We start from the raw sequence: 8,921 nt of genomic DNA on the forward strand, positions 1-8,921 counted from the left end.
AGTCTCTCTAATGGTTAAAACCACATTATTCTTCCTAAGTGTCATGTCCTTTAATTTTTATTTTTCTTATTACAAGTAGACAGATAACTCACTAATCTTATGGATGTTGATCAACTAAGGCCGATCGGAAGAAGCTTAAATGTTCTAAATTCTCGTGAGTTGCTCAATGTTTGTTTTTCTAACCCTGAAAATTCTACAATCTTCTACTCTCTCATATCCTTTGATTTACTATCAGTTATTATCATCTCTTAGCCACATATCACCTGACCTGTCTCTTATAGCCTATACGATTAGTTATCTTCATAACAGTATGATATACTTAGTGAATCTCTAACCCATAATACAAATGCTTTAGCCATCTGATTTGCTTGAATCATGGAACTAGTATAAGCAGTGTGTTCCAACTATGGGCTTTGATTATTGCAATATTCATAGTGACCACAAACGTAAGAGAGCCTAACATCATAAAAGGAGGAAGGGTGGAGTTACTGACTAGCAAACATGATGGTGGGGAGATAACTTCAATCCACCCGTGTCTGTAGGGCAGAACATGTTAAATTACGGCTCCTTATGTCAAGTGGGATGTCACGAACCAACGGCATTGATGCGAAATTATGCAAAATACCTCTTTAAATTCTGTTTAAAACGCTGAATTGATTCCACTTCCTACCGAGTAATCCTATTGCAAGCAAACTAGACAGTTGACTAAAAACGAAGCCCACTCCATACCCTATAAAATCTAAAAACAAAAAAGAGAGTTCAAACAGCCTCGAAAAAAGGGAGACAGCCATTTGTATCGGAATACTGTTTATAGCACTTTATTTTATAATTACACAATTCAATACTTCTTTCTGAACTACCTTCATTCATACAGTTCCTTATCCACTCAAACCTTGTTCACACTTATTTTTCTTTAACACATTAGTATGCTCTTACCTAATAAGTACTTCAGTAACAGATAAATAGACTAAATGGTTATACCTTAACTATTCCTCCATGAATATTGTGTGCTCTGTTTTTCGTCCTTCCTTTTTCTTACACCTTTTTCAGCCCACTGGAGATACCCCACCAAAAACAGATATATCACGGGTGACTTCGTCCTACACCGTTATTAAAGCCTCAAATACTCCGGAGGGATATAAGGTCAAAGCTTCTAAAAGCCCCACACTTCGCATATATCTATTCTTGACCATCAGCCGTATGTTGCAACGCTACCTTTATAAAGTGCACTAAGTGTGATATTGTCATATTTCTTACGAAATCCATTTACATTCATATCTCATAAAAAATCAACCCAGCTGAGTAATTTTCGACAGTGAAAATTGTAACTTCTTTAACAATTTGATCTTGCCTGTAAACCAGCATACCTCATGTAACAAACTGTTATTTGAGAACAAATTATATTGATTATTATTATTATGATATTTCCTTCCAACTCGCCTTTTGACAATTCTGTTTCGAGCGTCGTGATTCATTACGACGGCTTCTCCAAATCGCATTCAAATGACCCTCCAAATTCAGCATACATCGTCTTAGAACCACTTATTTAAAGGGGCACGCTACTAACATAGAATGTTCTGCCGTACGCGGGAACGAAATGCGCCTCACATTCCGGACACCCCAATAGATAGTCAACAATTACTGCGAGGCTACGCTGTCATCTGACGACCGGCACAAAACAAGTCACTCAGGGAGAAGGGTAAGGTTTCCAGAACACCTTATCTACGACCGCTAGTAGGACATTACGTAACTTTTTATTTCATCTCATTTGTTTGTATTATTGTGTCAAAAAAACAAACACATATATGTGTATCCTTTGTTTATTTAAAACGTTCAAAACGTCTATTGTGAAAAGCTTTTTCGCTATCTCATGTCATCTATACGCATACGTACTGTTCTTTTCCCCTTTTCGTAAGTTTCATTTCGTTACTCACTTGATAGTGCACTTCGACATACATTCAAAGTTCCGGCTGAAAAAGGTGAAAACCGAATAGGGATTACAATGAATAGAAATTTTAACCATACATTATTATTTCATTTTTACACTGTTACACAAGACCTCCTGTATTGGGGAAAACGACCAGATGCTACCAGACATAGCAAGCTATCAAGAGTGTTTACCAACAACAAACTTGTTGGGTTTAAACTGCTGACTGACCACGTCTTACGGCCATCACTACCTGGCTGGTGATAGTGAGCAGTGGTGGTTTGTAAATCCCCAAATATATATCGTTCCGCAGGTTTTCGGCCTCGATGTTGACGTCATAAATCTCACTGGACATATTATGGATGAAGACGCTCGGTCATGTATCCACACCAGATCATGAGTGGGTACTTCATCATACGTATTCTTGTTAACTGTTAGCCAGATTAAAAAAGGTGCTTCTCAACATGCCGACAGTTTTCCAAATATATCTGAAAACCCCTTCAATTCTCACATGTGATTTGAAAGTATTGATATACTTTGATTGTAAAGTGACTACAATTAAAAGCATTGTCAAACTCCGAATACCCATAGCACCTTATAACAATCTACAATTTTAATCCGTATACCCTTATCAGGACCGGAGACGATGAGATGAAAGACGATGAACGATCTGTTTCAATAAAGACGAATTTCTATGTCTCCGCATTTCCGGCCTACAGAAATAACAGCATGTAAATTTTATAAGGTCACGTAACTATTCAAAATATGCTTACTTTTTTGTGTTTTTCGTGTCTGATTTCAATTAATTACTTATTCTGGATATTTGCTTTTCACTTAGCTAGTAACTGACTAGAATTTTTTCAGTTTGTTATAAGCATGTTCCTACATCACACTCTAACCGTAACACGCTTGTAACAAATAATAGAAAACTAGATACTGAACGCTATGTATTGAATGCAACTAAAGAAGAAGCATGAGCATTCACTGTTTATGCCTCGAATTTTATATAAAAAAGTGAGTAAATGGACTTTTCACTACCTTAGGACAATCCGTTCAAAAAAGTTTAGGCCCCACAAAAATTCAGATCCAGATAAATATCTTTTGTTTCCGTTCTACGTACTTGCATATTTTTATTCTTTATTTCACTTCTTTTTTCCACACCTTCTCAAGTATGGTTTTTTGTTTATACTAGCTTGTTATCAGAATATTGGACATTGTGAGCAAAATTTTAAACAATATTTCCAATTTCATAAGTTGTCGGGCTATTTTAGATAGTGATTTTACAGAGTAAGATGATTATATAATATGGTTGATTTTCGATGGTTGATATCTTCACAAGATGTTTTACGGCTTCTTATCTACTTTTTTTGGCTGTCAAGTAACATTATATATTTTGCTTTTAGTAGTCCTTTTCCGGAGAATTTCTGGGAAATTTCCCCCGACACGGGGAAATCTTGAGATTGTTGTGCCCTTTTTTACAAGTTTTTTTGTATTGACTTCCTCAAAAATTTAAATGCACCTCAAAATAGAGAGATTGTGCTCCTAAAGATACAGAGATCTGCCGATCAGTATATAAAAGAGGATTCTCTCCACTAATTGTCACTTAATTCGCTCGTACTTTGTGGTTTGATTCCCAGAGTGCCATCGTAAAATTCTGTTCAGTGATGATTGCTCAGCTGATAAAATCTCGTAATTAGTAATCCCTTAATAGTCATTAATCAAATGAATACCCAAGCAACCAGTAAAGGGGGAGGGAGAAAATATTCCTTTAAAAAATAGTGGGAAAATGCGCCAGAATGTCTTCTTTTTCATTGTCGTGCGCAAATAATACGGAGTTCCTCCTTTTTGTCGCTGTGTTTGAAATGTCGCTAATTGTCTACTTTTTCACTTGAATAAACTCTGGTAACATTAAACTATACTGCCGACCTTTGAACGAATCTTAAATGACCTTGAGAAATATTAGCCAATCAGAAGACAGTTAGTATACGGTAAAAATATATTTTACAAAACCAAAGAATTAAAGTGGAAACACTTCTTTTACATGGGTAAAAAACTTCTCAAGGTCAGATATAGGTTCAGAAGTTCTAAAATCATAGTGCATACGGTACAGGAACACATCCATATGGCTCCATAGTAGTCGACCTCTGAAACCATGATAAGGTCTCAAAAATTCTTTTAGCCCCGACCACATAGCTTTAATAATGTTAGTATATTGGTATGGTTTACGGGTTAGGGTTAGAGTTAAGGTTTAGGTGTAGGGTTTAGGGTTATGGGTGAGACTATAAGTTATGGACAACCTTTGAGCGACGCTAGAGTGACTCTGAGAGTGTCAACATAATAACTAGGACCAAATGAGGGTTATAAACCTGTGTGAAGAATTCAAATAATGATTTACAGTTCATGATTAAGTCTAGGAATTATACTTAGGGTTTTCATCACGAACTGACATCAGCTATAATGCCAAAACTCTATTTATTCAAATGGATAATTGAATTTCGCGCCCAAATCTTATGATCACTTCTCTTGTAGACGCTAAATTATCACGTCTTCCCTAAAATCCGCTGTAAACCGACCGTACGTAAGCATCAGGTGCCGAACTTAGCGCCGTGACTTTGAAAACCCGCGAAAGCTTCTGATTGGTTCGGCAGTATAGTTTAATCCTACCTAAACTCTTGATTGTCTATTTTTCGCCCAAATACCCATCTAACATTTTACTACACATTTGATTGTCCGCTTTTTTGCCTAACCTCGAATATTACCTATGTTCGCCCCAAATTCCATAAACCACACGATGACTGCAATCGTCTACGTTAGAAAAATGGTGCATGTTGAATGACAGTTATTGACAAGAAAAAAGTACCATAGTGAATAAGGATAATAATAGTGGACGGACGCTCAATCAGTGATTGTTATATATTCTCATCGTCAGTGCCTAGTCTTAATGTAATTTATAAAGGTCCGCAAAAGAAATCACAGACAGTAGGTTATAAATAAAGAATGTAGGTAGGACTAAACTATACTGCCGACCTTTGAACGAATCTTAAATGACCTTGAGAAATATTAGCCAATCAGAAGACAGTTAGCGTACAGTAAATATTATTATACAAAACCAAAGAATTAAAGTGGAAACACTTCTTTTACATGAGTCAAAAACTTCTCAAGGTCAGATATAGGTTCAGAAGTTCTAAAATCATAGTGCATACGGTACAGGAACTCATCCATATGGCTCCATAGTAGTCGACCTCTGAAACCATGATAAGGTCTCAAAAATTCTTTTAGCCTCGACCACATAGCTTCAATAATGTTAGTATATTGGTATGGTTTACGGGTTAGGGTTAGAGTTAAGGTTTAGGTGTAGGGTTTAGGGTTATGGGTGAGACTATAAGTTATGGACAACCTTTGAGCGACGCTAGAGTGACTCTGAGAGTGTCAACATAATAACTAAGACCAAATGAGAGTATAAACCTGTGTGAAGAATTCAAATTATGATTTAAAGTTCACGGTTAAGGCTAGGAATTATACTTAGGGTTTTCATCACGAACTGACATCAGCTATAATGCCAAAACTATTTACCTAAATGGATAATTGAATTTCGCGCCCAAATCTTATGATCACTTCTCTTGTAGACGCTAAATTATCACGTCTTCCCTAAAATCCGCTGTAAACCGATCGTACGTAAGCATCAGGTACCGAACTTAGCGCCGTGACTTTGAAAACCCGCGAAAGCTTCTGATTGGTTCGGCAGTATAGTTTAGTCCTACCAGAATGTATCGTTACTTATAAGTGCATGTGAAATCAAATAGGCGTACGCAATATACCCTTCGTTCTTTAGTTTCGAATGTAAGTCAGAAATTGAGCATATGATAAGAAAGAGCTTTACTAGTTATTAAGTTAAACGTAAAAAAACACTTCAATGATAACGTTTTTCTTTGACTTCAGTGTTACTATTGCGAGCCGAAATAATCATGCGAATTGTGCAACTTAATGAACACGAACATTTACAACAATGTCAAAATAATGTAATTTGTCAAACAACTTTCGACCTGAAGTATGAATTTCGGTTATGTTCGTTAATACTTAACACTCCGCCTATAGAACAATGGTGAATAGTTATAACTTCAAAATTATACATACATGTTCTTGTTCTCGTCGATGATGCTTCTGTATTTTACCTCGTCGTGAAAATACCCTTGCGCCGCGATTTAGAAAGTTTAGAAAGTTGTTTTTCATTTACATATAAAGACAACAACCGATTTGTTAATGCACCTAATGATTATGTATGTAGCTGCAAAACCTGAACTTCTGAGTTGCTCTTTTTGATGAAGTAACAGGTAATGTAAAATGTCTTACAACTCCAGGTTTCATGACATGACGAAATATAGCACATGGATGTTTTTGGATCATCATCCGTTAACGACGTCAGCATCGCCATCTGGGATAAGAATAAATAATGCAATGTAATTTCGTGACTTACAAATTTATCCCTCATGTCTTCTTGCTGAAGACATGTGTCCAACGTTCGCAGTTCCTCTTCACACGACAAAGTGAACTGCAAACTTGACAGTCCGATATCAAATTTCCGTGGATGTTCACACCCAACACTTACTTTTGTAAGCATCCGAATATCTACACAACCATTCATGAGGATAATATATAATTCAATTTTATCGAACTGTCTTTGTTTACCCCAGATTTGAAGAGTTTAACTACAGCTGATAGATAAAACTATGTGATTAATCATCATACTTTTAACTGATTCTCTCTTGTAAGGTAAAGAACTATATATGTTATGTGTTCACTATTCACCCGAGAAATAGGTACGTATTATTTTGTAGATCACTTTGTCAATAAATGAACCTAAAAGTTTAGTAGGTTAAATTTTTGTGTCCAACTTTTTATGTAAATGGAAAAATAGTTACCAAAATTCATTTGAATTCTACTTTGATGTATGTTATTAAAGCCAATGAATATCGAAATAATTATTGCTGCTATGTTTCACTTTTACTTGAGTGATTTTAATCATATTTCCTTAATTTCTTCATGATCAAACCGGTACAGATTTTCATTTTGTATCTTTTCTATTCTTAAATAACATTTTTCTTAACACTGGGTAAAACGGCTTTGGGTCCACTGCACCTCACTAGTCCTCACAATATTCCGAATATGAATTACTAGTGAGTGTTAAAGTGCATAAAATCTAAATTCAGAGCTTCCTATTGACTTGATTTAACCGTCTAATAGTTAGGGTTTCTGTTTTAACATATATTGTAAAACTTAGAAGTTCGTCTAGTAAACATTGTTTGATAAAATAATTCAGTGGCAATTATCTGGCTTCGAATAAATTTTATGATCTTGTTCATTTGAAGACTATACCACATAAATTGTGTTGGGGCGATCCTGAAGATTTTTCGCAATAGACATGACAAGCTCAGGAAACATTAAGAGGCATTTTATCTAATCGGCGTTGGATTAGAAGTTTTGTTAGAAACATCACGAAAATGAAGTCACATGTAGAGGTTCTGATTGTCTGATTACTACACTGCTACTATATTTAGTAGCATTCCAGAATTTTCAGGAAAACCCAAGGACTTCTAAAATACTATAAAAACCATATATTTTCTGTACATAAATGAACCTTTGGAGTAAAGTGCTTCTCGTATATTTTGCGCCTTTTCTCTCGTGTTCAAGTCGCTATGTAGTTCTAGCTTGTGGTGTTACGAGACTAGCTTAGGATCCGAGTATAGCTTTCAGTCAGCAAGACTTATCAAATTATTGTATACAACCTCTTCTCTTTGCTACTAAAACTTTCTTTTAACTGGAATTTCAACTATTTAACCATATACTGCTTTATAAACTTTATGTTAACATTTCAGTGGAATTCAAATATAAATTTACCAAGATATAGTTAATATGTAAAACAAGAAAAACATTTGAAGCTCATGTTTCATTAAAATCTGGTAATTGGCAGAATCCGAGTTCTATTAAATTTTTGGTCGGTCAATATTTTTATTAGAGGCTTCGTTGTATGGTATATTTCTTTCAATTTTTTCTGCTGTTGTCGCTAGGTTTTCTACATATTTCCGCTCTTCAGCTTCAATGCTCATCTCCACTCGCTTGCTTGCTTATGTATTTTGATCTCTATCTTGGATTTCTACGCTATAGTTAGACTGTTGTTGATTGCTAGCTTCTTGTTTTCTCTCTTAAATCTTGTCTAGACTATCTGCAGTGATCCGTTCTCTATTCTGATGCTTTTTGGGATTGCATTGAGTAACGATAGACGACATTCATTGTAATCCTTTCCTTTGTTTTGGGATATACTTTGATGATCATGCAGCTATAAGTTTCCCTCTACTGAAAATGAAACTATTAAACTTGTATAGACATGAACTTATAAATCGTCTTTATGACAAACAATTATATTTTGCATTGAATGTGTAAGCAAGCTTTATTTACATGAAACTTAATTAACATTTGAAGAATGTTTAAAAAACGTAAACAGTGTGTTCCATTTCGACTTGTTCTACGATAATTAGTCGGACTGATTCTATACCTATAAGATTCTTTGTTACTTAGCTTATTAATACGGGCAAATTTTTTAGTAAAATTTAAAAGTTTGTCTTAAATCTGGTTGATATTTATGTTTAATCGTAAGTTTCACGGGTAAAACTCGTTTCAAAAAGAGAAATAAGTAATTTTGTAAATAATTCTGTGGAATTTAGAGGTAGTTATCCCTGAAAACTAACGTCAGCAAGAGGATTATCAATAACCATATATAACCATGGATCTGGTAAACTCTAACTAACAACCACAATTAGTTTACAATAATTAAACTAAAGTAGATTCTGTCACGAAATAAGTAGATTAGATATGAGTTCTGAATTTCAAAGCTGTGTTTATTTAAAAGTAGTTTTACAAAGTAATAACCTAATAATATTGTCATTAGGACTACCGGTGGTAGTAATGCTAATAATAATGTTTGTCACTACTTCATTCA

Source organism: Schistosoma mansoni, chromosome 6 (genome assembly GCF_000237925.1).
Source record: "Schistosoma mansoni strain Puerto Rico chromosome 6, complete genome".
Lineage (NCBI taxonomy): Eukaryota > Metazoa > Platyhelminthes > Trematoda > Strigeidida > Schistosomatidae > Schistosoma > Schistosoma mansoni.